Source organism: Gossypium hirsutum, chromosome D08, assembly GCF_007990345.1.
Source record: "Gossypium hirsutum isolate 1008001.06 chromosome D08, Gossypium_hirsutum_v2.1, whole genome shotgun sequence".
Lineage (NCBI taxonomy): Eukaryota > Viridiplantae > Streptophyta > Magnoliopsida > Malvales > Malvaceae > Gossypium > Gossypium hirsutum.
The window spans coordinates 46,633,064-46,650,132 of record NC_053444.1 but is presented as its reverse complement, the minus strand read 5'-3'; positions in this window follow the sequence as shown (position 1 = coordinate 46,650,132).

Below are 17,069 nucleotides of genomic sequence, written 5' to 3'. Positions count from 1 at the left end.
ACGTATTAAGAATGAGGTTAACACATGTTAACTTTAGCACTTATTGGTACCTAATGTTAATACTGTTAGTGAATTGCCAAATCAACCATGAAAAATCAACACATATATTTTTTTTTTCAAATCAGCTAAACATATGGCTAACACAAAAGAAGCAAATACTAAACTTACATTAGTAAAATTGTCATCTTCTTCATTTAAGTAAATGGTAATTTTTCCAAAGAATTTTCCATTTGAAATATTATTTCTAATTAATTTTTAAATACATATTTTTAAATTTTCCATGAAAGTATAAGTATTCTCTTGTAAGTTTAGTATTTGCTTCTTGTTATTAACCATATGTTTAGTTATCTGTTTTCAATTTAATTTTTTTTATTTTATTTGGTTTTTCACATAATGTTCTATTATTCATGTGGACTTGATGATTTGAAGAAAAAAACTACCAATCGAATTTTCATTGGTTGATTTAGAAATTCACTAAAGTGTTAACATTAGGTACCATAATAAATCACATTTTCATAGTTCAGATACCACATTTGACATTTTCAAAATACATGTGTGACATTAGATAATTTATGAAAGTGTAGGTACCAAATATGACATTATTCCTTATTATTATTTTGCTACAACTCACACTAGTAATAAGAGTAAGGTAACGCACAATTCCTGTAATTTAATCCACGATATGAGTATGGTGTGAACACGTTTAATTAATGGGCCAAATATTGAGATTCATATTATTATTTAATTTATTGTTTAGTATAAGGACTAATATTATAGTTTGATCATTCAAGAACTTAAATTACAAAATCTATTATAAGATTTGTTTCCTAAAAGAAAGAAAGAAAAGAATAATCTAAAATGGGAATGAGTACGGAAGAAAAGAAAGAAATTAAGAAAAAAAGAACTTAAGAATAGAGTTGCTCAAAGCTAAAGCTAATTTTTTTTTTTTAATATCGTAATAGAAATTAAACATACAATAATATATGGTAGTATAGTATAAACATTAAAAAATGATAAATTATCTAATAAATGTGAGTGTGTGATACAGTAGATTCTAGTGGCAATTGGTGTTGAACAAAATTTTCCCACAAAGTTGACAACATTACTTGAGTTAGTAGTAATGCCTTTGTCAAAGTTGGAAGCAAGGTTTTCAGAACTATAACAATGGTTAAAATGATCATTTCATCAGTTCAATTAAATAATTAATTAAAAAATTCATAAAAAATAATTCAATTATCAATTAAATTGATTTTTTTAGCTTGATTCAACCGATGTACTCAACTTATTGAATTTGATTCAAACAACCATGGGCGAAAGCTTAGCATGACAGGTATATATAGTGAAATAGTTAAGTAATCTTTAACCAGCTTCAATAATCATCATCATATTATGTTTATTAACATAATTATAGGAATCTAACTTTGAAAACTCAAAATTTTCAACTCCACCTACTTCAATTGATATGTTAGAGTAAATATTTGTAAGACATATCCTAACACTAACAATTGAACTAATGATATTAACTTTGCCTGTTCAAAGGGATCTCGTTGATTTAAATATGTTTTAGAAGGAGTTACAACTTGCAATTATTGTCCAATTATTATTATTTTTTACTGTGAAATAAATTATCACTAGAGATCTAGTTCTGATTTCTAATTTATTATATATATCAACACAATCTTTAGATTCATTAAAATTGTAGAGTGTGCATCGCATTTATCAAAAGGTTTGTAGACACTTAAGACAACAATCAATGAACAATCAAATAAGGGACAAAATAGGCTCGGCGTCGTGATGAGCGCAGGTAAGGCTCGTTGGGACGACGTGATATAAACCCTAGGCAAATGCGACATCGATGTCAGGATGACAAATTGTCCAAGTTATGCAACCACATTTTAGACTTTAGGTAAGACTTCTTCTCCCAGTTGGGCTCTAATTATTTTAGGGATATTTTAATATGATTAGAACTATAATCTAAGCCTATTTAAAGGGGACATTATATCCTTATTTTGACATGTCAATCAACAAGGCTTTCTTTTAGGGTGACAAGATGTAGTCGTATATGAGTTTTTGGTGAGAGTTTCGTGGTAACTATGGAGAGAATTTTGTTCCCAAGTCAGGACTTTATTTTCAGGGTTTGGATTTTACGTTTAGTACTTTTAGGTTTATTTTGCTCCATATTGTACTCTCGTTTATTTACTCATTTAGTGAAAAGTCGATACCTCATTTACTCATAGTTTTTTTCTCTTTAAAGGTTTTCCACGTAAAATATTTGTATTCATTTCTATCCACGTTTACTATTTATACATATCTTTAAAACTGTAAAAGTCTTTGTTGTGAATAATTTTAGTTAGGGGTGTGTAAAATTCGGGTAAAACCGAAAAAATTTGATTAACCGACCGAATTCGGTTAATCAGTCGGTTAACTGAATTTTTTCGATCAGGGGTCGGTTAACTATTTTTTAATTTTTCGGTTAACGATTAATTCGGTTTGAAACCGATCGATTAACCGAATTTTTTCGGTTTAACTGAAAAAATTAATAAATAAAATTATAATCTTAGGCCCACTATTCACCTAAACCTAATCCAAACCCAAGTATCCAACCCAACCCAATTACCCAACCCAACCCAATCATAAAAATTACAAATAATTTAATAAATAAAAATAAAATTTCAATTATGTGTTAATTTCAAGACTTATGTAATGTTAGTGATTCAAAGACTTATGTAATGTTTTTAATTATGTAGTGATTCACTTCAGTTAATTCGGGTAATTCGATTAATTCGGGTAATTTTTAACCAAAAATAAAAAAAACATATAATTTTCGGTTAATTTGGTTGACCGACCGAATTAACAGAAAAAATTTCGGTTCGGTTAATGTTTTTGAAAAAAATTCGTTTCGATTAACGGTTAAAAATTTTAAAAGGTCAATTAATTCGGTTAATGCTATTTTGGGTCGGTTAACCGATCGATTAACCATAAGTCACTTTTCAAAATTTCCCCATCATTATACAATATCAGTTTATATTAAAAAAAACCTTTAATAAAATAATCTATAATTTATCATCTATAGATACAACTAGAGGATAGTGTGCTTATTTCCAGGAGGAAGCCAAACTAGTTGTTTAAAAAAGTGAAAATAAACATACGAGCAAATAAAAAACTCGATGTATATACACACAGGTGTGAACACAATAATTTATAATACTTGTTACAGCATTTTTCAAATTTCTAAATTTTGAGATGTCAACCACTTACTCTTTTTAAATTATTAACAATACTTTGTATTTAACCTAAAGTTTTAGAGAAGTGGATTGCTTAGATGAAGTTTTTTATGACACGTAAAGATTAAACTCTTTACAAAATCTCCAACTCTACAAAAATATCATCTTTTAAGTTATGCTTAACTAATACATATTGAATCATAAAACTAAAACTAAAATATCATTCCTTGATTATTTTTGCCACATCATAGAAAATAACATTATTAGTATATTAGAATAATTTGTACAGCCTTTCACAACTTTAGATACTAAATTGGACAAACATCATTTAGGTACTCAATTAAGTTAATTTAAAATTAATAATAACTTTTCTTAACGATTAAATAATGTGAAATAGAACATGACTGGCAGATATCCAAATTTTCTTTATTTTTATTAGGTTTATAGGTATAAAAAATCTTTTAAAAAAGAAAATTTAAGTCCCTACATTAAATTCATATCTAATTGAGTTTTTGTCATTAATTAAAAAAATTAAAATTTAACCCCTTCATTAATGGTTTCTGTCTTTGATCAAGTTGACCTTTAAAATTAATTGGTGGACCAATCAAATAATGACATGCGACAACTTCTAATTTAATCTTATATTTTCTCATAAAAACCATGAAAATTATCGAAATATTTAAAAAAAAAGAGATTGATATAAACTTATTGTTAGATTATTAAGAGTTGTATGACCCAAATTCCTATTAAAATAAAATACAAGTGTCGAGATAGGAGGATCTACGAGGCCAAAGGCCGCAGCCCGTCGTAGATCCCCAATAAGCAAAATATTAGACTGGGGCTCATGGTTGGTACAGGCTGTACAAGTGAAATCCGTATAGAAGTTTAGCTCCTTTATTTTGATGTTTGATTAGAATAAGGTGTTTTAACCTTACTGTATTAATTCTATTAGACTTTGATTAGAATAAGGTTTTTAAACCTATAAATAGATGTATTCGTCTCTCCTCTTGCACCATTCAAATTTGACATAGTGAATTTTCTTCTCCTCTACCCATGGTTTTTTCCCGAAAGGGTTTCCATGCAAAACTCTATGTGTTCTATTTTTCTCTCTTTCTTTGCGATTCATTTTCATTATCGACATTCCAATTTTCACACTTATAAAAAGTATAAAAATATAAAAAATCATAAAAACTTATGTATTATAAAAATTCATAAAAATTATAAAAATTAATGAAACATATTTAACATATTCAAAATTAAAAAAACGCTTATAACAATTCACAAAAACTTATAAATAAATATAAAAATTCTAATAAATTCTTATAAATTATAAAAAAATTAAAATTTATAAAAAAATTTCAAACCCCTAAACTCAACACATGACATCAAACCAACCATTGAATAATGAGAATAGTTGTCAAATCGTTAGGGTCATTTTCATATTGAATAAAATATTCTCCATCTTTCACAAATAAAATGATAATTGTGGGACTCTCTCTTTTTTTATTAACAAATTATTGTTACAATTTTTATCTCCAATTTTTCACGTACAATGCAATAGTTTAAACCTTGAAAAGTTGAAAATTATTTGCTAAGTATGGTATGGTATAAAGTATTTTTGGTACACTTAGATACTATCAAACCAAAATTTCATTATCCAACTATTGCAAATATTAACATATGGCAGCATGAAATATTCTAAACAAGATTTTCAGAACCGAACCGGTGACTGAACTGATCACGCCATCGGTTGGAAGTGGTCAAGCTATCGGTTCAACAGTTCAACTAGTCTATCCGATTTAATTAAATAAATCATTAAAATTTCAAAAAAAATGAAAAAAAATCTTGTTCAACCACTCGATTTGTAATGGTCCCCAGGTCAATTGATGTAATGGCTTTCTCCAGATCGTTATCCTTGCCAATTCTCGGTCTAACCAACCAATATGGTATAGTTCTAACAATATTGATTTTGACACGATTCCCGTTATCCAACAGTTGTTCTAATGTCATGCATTCATTTTGATTTTAGGGACTTAGTTTCCAAAATAAGGAATCGATAATGTTTTATAATTTTATTAAAAATTATAATTTTTTTTATAATTTATTAGAACTTATTATGAATTTTTTATAAGTTTTATATATTTTATAATATTTATAATTTTATATAAATTTTTAATATTTTAGTTTTTTTAATTTTAAGAATTTTTATTTTTTAATACTTTTTATGATTTTTTATGAGAAAAATATTGAACTAAAACCAAAAGATGCCAGGTAACATCATCTGATTGGTCTGTCGATTGATTTTAACAGTTAATATGGCCAAAGATGGAAACCATTAATTGAGGGACTTAATTGATATTTTTATTAACAGTAAGGGCTTAATTGAGTGTGAATTTAGTACAGGAGCTCAACTTTTTTTTCTTAAAGCTATATGTAATGCCTTAACTAATTTATTTTTTTATGTAAATTTTATCATAAATGAGTATATGCTTTAGTGGTTAAGTGATATAGGTGTGTGTTTGAGGTTTTGGGTTCAAGTCCCACTTTTTGGAAAATTTTATTATTTTTTTATTCTAGCCTTATCATTGATGGGTTGGGTTATGTTTTATCTTTAATAAATTTATATTGAAATGAGTTTGCTGGTTCGAGTGGTAAGGTGTTAGTTTGTTGAAGGTCTTGTGTTCAAATCCTTGCAATGAGTGTGGGGGTTAATTTTTGCTTTAATTGTGTGATAGTTTGGTGGAAGTGGAATTTTGAGGTAGTTGGATGTGGTTGAGTAGGATTCTGGGGGATTTAGGTATTAGTGGGAAGTTAGGATAATTTCTTTTAATTTAATTTTTATTTTATTTTTGTTTTTCCCAATAATCCCTGGTTTTTGACGTTCTCCTCTCCCCTTTCTCTGCATTTTATTTTATTTTCTTCTTTTTTCTTTCTCCTTCTATCCTGTTCAGAATCCGTCATCATAACTTTTGATAAGTGGGGTTTTGGTTTTTCTGTAGCTTTTGATTTCGTAAGTCGGTTGGAATTATACCTTTTGTTTTGGGGTAATGGTGTGTAGTTAAAGGATTTAATTTCTGTGAATGTGTGTTGCATAGGAGAAGACTGTGAAGCAGTGAATTGCGCTCCAACAACCTGATTTCGTGAGAGAGGTTGCTTTTGTCGCCAGTAAGTTCATCTGCTTTGTTTGGGTTATTGTTGTTGATTTGTAAATTAAATTGCTAAAATGGTGTTTGGTATACTATTTTAGGGTTTTAGAGGTCTCGGGATTATTTTTGCATAAAAAACACACCAAGTGTGTAACGAAAACACGAAAAAATAAGGTTCGACAAAAGCAAAAAAAAATGGTCTGTCAATGCCACACGGGCGTATGCCCGACCGTGTACGACACACAGCCGTGTGACGGACGAGTGTGTGGCCGTGTAAGTCACATGGGCTAGGCCGATTTGGGTGTATAGGCCACACCGGCGTGTGGGTCGTGGGCAAGGCTGTGTCGGCCACATGGGCAAGGCCAATTTGGGCGTATGGGCCCACACGAGCATGTGGGCTCAAAATTCTAAAATTTTACTTAGGGTCGCACACGTTGTTCTGATTGACTATGGAGCTTTCGTAGGGTCGGTAAGAGCAAAAAAACCCTAATGTATGATATTTATTATTTGGATAAACTGATCTAAGTTTAGGAAAACTGATATGTATGTCTAATTGTGTTGCATAAGCATGTATGATATTTGTATACGAGCATGCGAGTCATGTTAAATCTGTTAATTTTGTATATTTGTATTCTGTATTTGTTTATGGGGTGGGTTTTGTTTGTTGGAGAAAGCACTCTGTGAGGCGATAATTCGCCATTATTCTAGCAACACAGCTGCAAATTATTCCGATAAATGTCGTATTGGCACTATGTGGTGTGCAGGGCTATGTAGGTGTTTTATACCCCGCGTGGTCTATTGGGATGGTCGGAGATGGTGTGTAGAGGATGGGGGACTTTGCATATATGTATGTTTCAGATAATCTGATTTTGATAAGGACTTATGTTCGCTTTTGTTCTGATATACTGAAAATTTGAATTTGATGCATGTATATTCCGTTGAGTTACACACCGAGTTTATGAAAACTCACATGTGTTGTCTGTTCTGTTCAGGTAATCCTCAAACATAGGCGGGTCAGTGCGACGGAGTCTCAACAGTGACCACTAGGTTGCGAACTGTTTTAATTAATAGTCTTTATTGAAAATCTGGAATATATTTAGAGTTTTGTAATTTTGGGACTCTCTGGACTGTTTGTTTTAATTTTGGTTTTGGATGTGTTTTTGACTTTTATACTACGATGTTTGACAAAACCACAGTTTTACGCAAACAAATATTTTTCAGAAAACACAAACTCGGTTTTCAACATTAATAGTATCAAACTTTTGCTGCAAAATAAGTTTTCTGAAAGAGAAAATTAACAATGTTTTTCTTAACGAAAATAATAATATGTTTGAAAAATGTGGATTCTTTTTAGTAACGATTAAACGCGAGAAATTTTACATAATAAGATTGATTCCAAAACCCTTTTTCGTAACACTCTCAGATTCGGCCATAACGTCTAGGCCGAGTTTGGGGTGTTACATTATAAGCTTTTTTATTATTATAATTTTATATTTTAGATTAATTTTAATAATTGTATATGAAAATAATTTGATATACTATGAGAAAATTTTAGATTTCATAAATAGATTTAAACGATGACACATATTTATTTAAGATATAGTGAAAAAATTAAGTTCTAAAAAGGAGTTGTAGTACTATTTAAACCGTTTAAACTTATTTTTTTATAACATAACAAAATTAATCAGGATGTGGTGTGGCGGTTGGTTACCTCATCCCTTAATCATGAGGTTAGAGGTTTGATCCTCACCCATGAGAATGGAGCACATTTCATGGCTAGTTGCTTACTATTAGGAAAACACTTGCGTCGAGTGAATGTAGGAAACATAGTAAAAAATGGATGCGCTTAGACATTCCTTTTCCCCATTTTTATTCTTCCCAGAAAAATATCTCTTCAAGCTTCTTCTTACTTTAAGAGTGTACAAACTCGCCTACGGACATGATGAATATTTATATTTTATAGCTAGCTTTAAAAACAATTTAGATAATTTTCAGATAAGTTCTTTGACCACCCCTCGATGTGCGTAGGTCTAGGTAAGAGAATCAAAACAAATACAATCATAAATATAGCGGTTATTTGCAAGTATGATAGGTCAGTTGTAAGATTTTTATGTTACAGCGAAACACGAAATATTTCGAGGATCGAACCTAAGAGAGTTTGAGTGAAAAGGTGATTAACAATGAAAATGCATGCAAACAAGAAGTTTAGATAGCTACTTATTAAGTATGATAGTACAAAAAATCATTATCAAAGGTTAACTACGCTATCTAATACCTAGAAGGACTAAATTACAAAAAAATCAAAAGTGCACAAAAATTAATTCAAAGAGCTAAAGTGGTCGGTTGACTTTCATGTTGCTAGTTAATTCTTGGATTAGGGATCTAAAGATTTCAAACTCCTAATTGGTTCAATTTTAGCTCTCGGTCACCATTTTACCCAATTAGACGATTTAGTCTGGTTTATCTCTCAATCTCACTAAACTAAATCGGGACAATCAAATTGGTTCCCAATAGGTTCTCCTTTTGATATCACCTATCAAATTGTTCACCTAGAGGTGTCAAATCTAGATTTTGAACTTTATTCAATTTAGTCCAATTTTTACGATTTAGTCCTTGACCCAAAAACTAACCATGCAACATTTCTATCAACCAACCACCATAAAGTTTAGTTACTATCCATGATCAACACAACAACATCATCTAAATTCATGCTCAAATAATTAATTAAAGAAAGTATAAATGTAAGGTTAAAGAAACCTTAGGGATTCCTAATGGGTTCTTTAGAGAAGATGATAAGAACAACAATGAAGAAGAAAGCACAGGAAAGTAGAGATTTTTATGCTTTTGAGAATTAACAAAGTTGAAATATATTGAAGGATTAAAGGAGAAATCAAAATACAAAGTAGAGTTTGTGTATCTAAGTACAAAGAAAAGAAAAGAAAAGAAAAGCTACAGTAAAAATTGATAAAACTACTAACTACAACTACTAAGCTAAAAAAATAAAGAACTAAAACCTAAAAAAGGAGAAAATAACTACTAAGCTAAAAAGATGATAAAAGGTGGCTCCTTTAAGTTTGATAGCGAAAACATCTTTAATACAAATAAAATTTCAACCTTCAAATTGACAAAAAATACCCTTAAAATGGATGAGTTGACTTGTCTTTGTGTTGGACATAAAACTACCCCTGTAGTATATTTCAACCTATCAAGTAACGGTGTCATGAAATCCAAGCTTCAGTGTCGCGGCACCCTCGATAGTGGCACACTCTTGGCTCTAGGGTTCTCGAGGTCGTGACATTGATTGGCTAGTGTGGCAACATCTTCGATAGTGGCACTGACTTCTTCAACAGTCAGCAGTGGTATTGGGACCATGAAGGCTTGGTGTCACGACTTTAAGCTTAGTGTTGCGACACAACACCCTTAGTGTTGCAGCACTCTCAGCAATCTGCTCTAGGTTAATTTCTTGTTGAAGTCTTGCTCCTTTAAGGTAATGGAGGCTCAATATCGTGACACCCATGTCAAATGTAGTTCTCCTCAAGGTTTGGTCATTGTCGTCTCTCTACACAAACTCAAATGCCCCATTAAAATCCCAATGGCACCATTTTTCCAATTTGGGCCTTAAAAGGACTAAAACTAAATAAAAACAATCATTAATGCTAAAAACTAAAAATCAGCAGAAAGTATAGAAAAGACTCATAAATTGCTTAAGAACAAACTCATTAAGCGTTTTAGATATCCTAATTTGGCGTAGTAAATTACGACATATCAAACTCCCTCATACTTAAGTCTCTGCTTGTAATCAAGCAAACAACTAAGACACTGCACATGAAACTTAGACGACCTTTAAATAATGGTGAGATCTGACAATCAATTGATGGATATGTACAGTGCAACAAATTCTTCTACTATACAATCTAAGAATAATGAATCATAAATTCACAACTTTGGAAGCAAATCAACCTAGTTCACAAAGTTACAGAGTAAATAAATATAGAGGCAATCCTAGAAAAGCAATATGTTTCATATTATTCCATCAACATAATATAAGCAAATATAAAGTATATATACAATATGGAATTTGACTTATTCATCTCTCACTAAGTTTTGCAAGTATTGGTTTTATAAACAAAGATGTTAAGGTCACATGGGCCTTTTAGGATTGTAACGTTTTGAGGCTTAGGCTAGTATGAATTCAAATAAATGATCGTCTTAAAATGATTTAAGCACTAAGAATAGTATAACACTTGACATTGTTCCCATTTCCCTCCATATGTGATCATCAAGCTCACTGCCTTATTTCTCCTTCTCTCACCTCCCTTTTCTCTCCAACAATGTGGAAGATATGGCTCGATATTAACGAGTATAGGCAACTAGCAAGCAATTATGCATTGTGAAAGTGAAAAGTCCTTTTTAAGCTCATGAATTGATTTTTTACTTTGAGCATATTCTAAAATTTTTCACTCTTTCCACTCACAATGCTTTTATCCTTATCTGTATTTTTATTCAATCGTTTTGCTTTTGACGTTTACATTGTTTTTGTTCACTCAACAGTTTTGATTCTAAGCATATTTTTGCAAGAGTTTGTACGTGCTAGATCAGGCCATCTCTTTACTATTCACTCAAATTTATTTTTTTAAAATCACCAAATTATTTCTACCTAACCCTTATGTTCGTGGCTTGACGTCTATTTCATAGTGTAACACAATTATAAGACAGACAATTTGTGAATTAAACTCAACTTAGGCTCAAGGTTTAAAAAAATAGGGGTTCGTCAAGGGTCCATAATGGATCAAAATTTGGGAACTAGGGATATATATAGCATATAGGTGAGTCATTTAGGCTATTGACTACTCAAACAATGTCTTAAATCATCCCTAAACATCTCAATGAATACAAAACCAAAACATGCTTTTAATAGTAATTCCATGAATAACATTGAATTCCAAAACATTAATCGTCTCCGGACATACCAACATCCAGAGTAGAAATCCTACACAAAAGATGTAAAAAAGCAATATCCGCAAGTATACAGGTCAGGTTGTAATATAGTACTCTGAGGATCATACCCAAGGGAGGCGAGCACTAAATTAATTCTAATCTAAACATAAATATATTTAATTAGTACTTAAATCAAATTATAGTATGAAGAATTAACGGAGAGGTGTTTGATAAATTATATTAAAAAATAATAAGAAATAAAATAAAATAAAATAGATGAAAAACAAGAATCAAATAATTGAATGTGTCAAATCTAGGCATGGGTGATTAGCTCGCTTTGGTAGTCATAATCAACTGTCGTCTTGGGTTTTCTTGTTCAATCAGCTAGTCAATACCCCAACAGGATCTTTCCATACATCTACTGAAATACTGAGTCAGCAAGAACTACTTATCTTCTGACCTAACAGTCTAGATTGGTTTAAGGTTAAGGTGTTCACAAATAGGCCATACCAAATTTGGGTCAATTCCCACCTTGATGATTTCCTAAGGTTGTCAAGCCTAGGATCTAGATTCTTCCTTTCCTAAACAATTGATCCATTAAGAAATCCCTACAAAAAGTTAATTATTCTTACCTCCACTAGCTAATCCCCCACAGGAGGATTAGTTCCTCATGAATCTAATAAATGATATAAAATTAATGAACAGAATGAACATAAAGAACAATTCAAGAATAGAGTTTAGAAGAAGCCTAATTTGTATTATGCACAAAATCCTTACAGAGTTTGACAGTAATCTAGAATCTGATTTCTTCACAAAAATAAATAACAAGAACAGAAATCTAAAACCTACGAAAAGGAAAAATGAAAGACTAAATCTAAAGAATAAATTATACAATATGAAAGGTGTATGTAACATGTGCTAAATGAGCCTATTTATAAACTTTAGGCTGGTCGTCGTCCTTAACCCTAGGTCAACTGCCATCCTCGTGTTTAATGTTTGATTGTGTGGACCAAAACACCCATTACTCATAATTATTTCCCATTCAGAGGTGATGTCGCGACACACCAGGTCATGTGTCCCGACATCGAGGGCAGTATGCTCAGCTTCAGGGAGTCTTCAGGGGTATGTTGGGACATCCTCAAGCTATGTCATGACATTGAAGGTAGTCTTGGAATTCTTCTATTATGCTCCCTATGTTGCAACATCGCATGCTCCGTGTTGCAACCTAGTGACCACTCTTGAGTTAATATGCCTTCTAATAGTCTCCTGCACATTCACAAAATATATTAGCTTACCCTGAGGCCTCATTCGACCCCTAAGATCAATAAAGGACTCAAATTGCACATTTTATAAACTTAACTAATAGTTACGAAATTGTAATTAAAACTTAACTAAAATGATTATGTTCGAGCTCCTAAAGTGCGAAAACTAGTTTAATCTGCTACACCAAATTACGACAGATCAAACATGCATTTGCACATCTATCTACATACTTATTCATAATTTGGTCCAAAATTAAAAAAAAAATTATATATTTTGATCACCTCTACTCTATTATACAATGTAACTAATTAAACTTGTAACGACCCAATTTTTAGTGGTGCAAGAAACAGTGGTTTTGAAACCCCGTTCTTTGATGATCGAGTTTGTAAATATTATTAATTAATATTTAGGAGTTAATTATATTATTAGTTAATTTTTTTCTAGTGAAAATTGTCAATTGCATAGTTAGTTAAAGTACAAGTGTGCTGACCTTAAAGTCAGTGGTGTCAGAAAATGACGTACCAAGACTTTGTTTTCTTTTATTAAATATTTATTGACCGATTATATGGATGAATTGAATTTTGGATAGGAAATTTTACTCAATTAGTGACTAATTAAGGTACAAGGACTAAATCATAAAAAATAATTTCTATTGATTTCCATTAACTAGAAAGGGCTAAATAATGATTATTCAAGGCTTTAAATGAAAAATAGCCATTTTAAGTTATAGTGGGACGGTTAGGTGTATGAAATTGATATTTTATATGTTAAAGTTTAAATGAAAATAATAATATATATGTTAATAATATAATAAATTAAGAAGCCGTCGTCTCCTTTTTATTTTTCTTTCCCCCATCGTCCAAAAACAAGAAAAATAAACATGGAAGCATTTTTTATTTCCAACATTCGGCCAAGCTTTCCATTCTTGCATGGTAAGCTAATCAAATCTCATTTTTAGTATTTTGATGTTTTTTAGATTGTTGTAACTCGATTTAGCTAATCCGGATGTTAGTTTTCACAACTGTTAAAGTTTTTAAATGTTACTATTGATGAATGCTTGAAGAAATTGGTAATATTTCTTTAGATTTGATGCTTAGATATGAAAAAGGATTAATTTGTAAAGTAAAAATTGTTAATTTTGAATATAGGGACTAAAGTTAAATATTTCAAAATTGGTATGAAATTTTTTAATTATAGATAATAGAGGGTTATAGAATGATGAAATTGAAATCAAATTGAAAAACAAAGCTTAAATTTGAAATATATAGTTATTTTGATTTTAGGGATTAAATTGAATAAAATCTAAAACTTTAGGGGAGATCCAAAAAATGAAATTTAATTGATATATGTTTATAATAGGCTGTTAAAAGATGTTTAGAATTGATAAATTGAAATGAATTATTATAGATCGGGATTTGAATCAATCGAAAGATAATAGAGAAATAGGAGAAATTGTAGATTAGTCATTGACACTTCTTTTATTGTTGTTTGTATCTGGTAAGTTCATATGAGACTTTTTTTTTAATTCATAATATGTTTGTATTATTTTATTAACTCTAGTTTTGTAAGGATTATTGAAACCTATAATGATTTCTGAATGGAAATGGGAGCAAATCACCATGGACTTTGTGACAGGATTGTCATTATCACCGAAAAATAAGGGTTCAATTTAAGTGATTGTAGACAAGTTGAAGAACTCTGCTCATTTTATTGTAGTTTGTTAAACTAATCTTTAGTTGGAAAATAATTTTGATATAACAAATATTATTTTTTGAATCAAAATCATTTTAAAACAATACTTGGCAAAAAGTTGATCTCAAATGATATCTTAAAAGAAAATATATTGAATCAAAATAATTTTAAATCATTTTTCAAAGCCAATTTAGTTAAAACAATGTCTTAGAATTTTTTCCAAACAAGTTAAAATTGCTCTAGACCAAAAAGTATCGATCCAGGATCGATACTTTTTTGTCAAGTATTATAACATCCCGAATTTTAGACCTAGAAGAAATAGGTTTTGAATAAGGGAACAGTTAGGAGATTGCACATAAATATTTAGTTGTGCAAGAAAGTAACATAAATGAATGCCTGCTTTAATAGTTAAGTGATTTAGGAGTGTTTGGAAGTGTTTGAGAAGTTAGAGGTTCAAGTCTTAGCTTTTGCAAAATTTTTAGTTTTGCTCTTAAATGAATCTGGACACTAGCATATAAGCCTTATAAATAATAGTGTTTGTTTTATGACACAAAAAGAGCTTGTGGTCTAATGGCAAGGTGGCATGTTGTGTAACTGTGAGGTTTGAGGTTCAAGTCCTGGGTTGCACATGGGAGTATTTATTTTGCTACTTGAGCTGGGTAAGTGGTGGAGTTGGAATAGAACACTGCTAAATGGAGTTTGAACTGGTCATAGAGGGAGTTGAGGAGAAATAGGTGGAGTAACTCAAGGAGGGATAAGGGGAGAGATTTGGGGAGGAAATCAAGGAATTTGATTTGGGAGGGTGGTTGTGCCGAATTTGATCATTTATCACTTAAAGTGTTCGGTTTTGGTTTTTTTTGGAGTTTCTCTCTTAGTCTGTTTCGATTTCTGTGAGTTCGGGTTTCACGTTTTAGTTTTGGTGTCGAATTTTGCCAAGTACTGGAAGTTACTCTCGGGTTTGCTCATTTATTTCATTTTCTCTCTTTACTTTTCTTTTTTTCCTTTTTGTTTGTTGTGGCTGAATCCCCTCATTGCCAAATCTCTTTTCTCTTCCCTCTTCTCTTCTCTTATCCGTCGAGCCAAATCACTTTTCTCTCCTCTTCTTTTTCTTTGGCCGAATGTCCTTCTCACTCTGTCTTTAATTTCCATCTCTTATTATTTTCTTTGTGATCGAGAGCTATTTCTTTTCCCTTATTGATTGTGGTTCAGCCAATTGTCGCCATTCCATTCTCTAACAATTCGAATTCCTTTAGGAGGGAAGAAATATTCAAGTGTTTCCAAGTCGTCGAAATCTTCCTCTCCTCTCTCGATCTAAGGCAGGTATGTGGGCTAGCATTCTTGGTGTAGGCCAAATGCTCGCTGTATTTCTGTAAGTTATCATGATTAATCAAGTTTGTTTAATAAATCCATTTCCAATGCAGATATCCGTCAAGAAGATTTTTGTCAACTTTTGTTAGTGGTATAAGTTGGCTAAGCCATTTTTGTTAGTCGAGATTTTGGGAGTTCGTGGATCTAGGTGCGTCTTCACAATCAGGTGTGTAATCACCCACTACAACCGTAGATCGGTGAAAAGCTGAAAAGCCGTTAACACGGCGTTTGAGTCCACACGGGCGTGCGATTGCTCGAGTGGTAAGCCCAACATGTGATTTGTGGGCAAATGACCGAAATACCCCTGACGGGTAAAATGACTGAAATACCCTCAGAGGGTAAAATGACCGAAACGCCTTCAAAGGGTAATATGACCAAAATACCCTCGAAGGGTAAAATAACTAAAATACCCTCGAAGGATAAAATAATCGAAATACCCTCGAAGGATAAAATGACCTAAAATACCCTTGAAGGGTAAAATGATCGAATTACCCTCGAAGGGTAAAATAATCGAAATACCCCTACTGGGTAAAATGACTAAAATACCCTCAAAGGGTAAAATAACCAAAATACCCTCGATGGGTAAAATGATCGAAATACCCTCAAAGGGTAAAATAACCAAAATACCCTCAAAGGGTGAAATAACTGAAATGCCCCCGAAGGTAGAAATGACCAAAATACCTCCATATGGTAAAATGAACGAGTTACCCTCATAGGGTAAAATGACCAAAATACTCTAAAAGGTAAAATGATCGAAATACCTCCGAAGGGTAAAATGATCGAATTACCTCTATAGGGTAAAATGACCGAATTACCTCTATAGGATAAAATGACCGAAATACCCCTATAGGATAAAATGACTATTATACCCCTAGAAGATGAAATGACTATATGGCCTTATGTTATGTATGGTTGTTTTGTTCTATGATATGTATGACATTCTGCATACACGTATGATTTATGATATGACATATTGCATGGGGCTGGGATACTGTTATGAAGGAAGTATATTGTTACTGGCAGTTTTGTTTCGATACTGTTACTGGCAGCTTTGCTGCAATACTGTTACTAGTAGCTTTACTGTGATTCTATTATTGACAGCTTTGCTGAGATATTGGTGTGTTGGCTGGGTGGGTCGATTTTATCCCCACAAAGTGTGTTGGTGGTACGGAGTAGTGTGTTGGCTGGATTGGGATGGGTTGCATCATTGCACGGTACTGATACTGTTTAGGTCTAAGGCCCACATTGTTAATGTTTTAGGCTAAGGCCCACATTGTTGCTGTATTGGGCTAAGGCCCACATTGTTGATGTCTTGGGATAAGGCCCACACTGTACTGTTACTGAATAGGGCTCAGGCCTAGACTGTCAGTACTTGTTGTTTACTGATTGACTGATAGGGAATTACACACTGAGTTTCGTAAACCCACTCTTTCCTTTC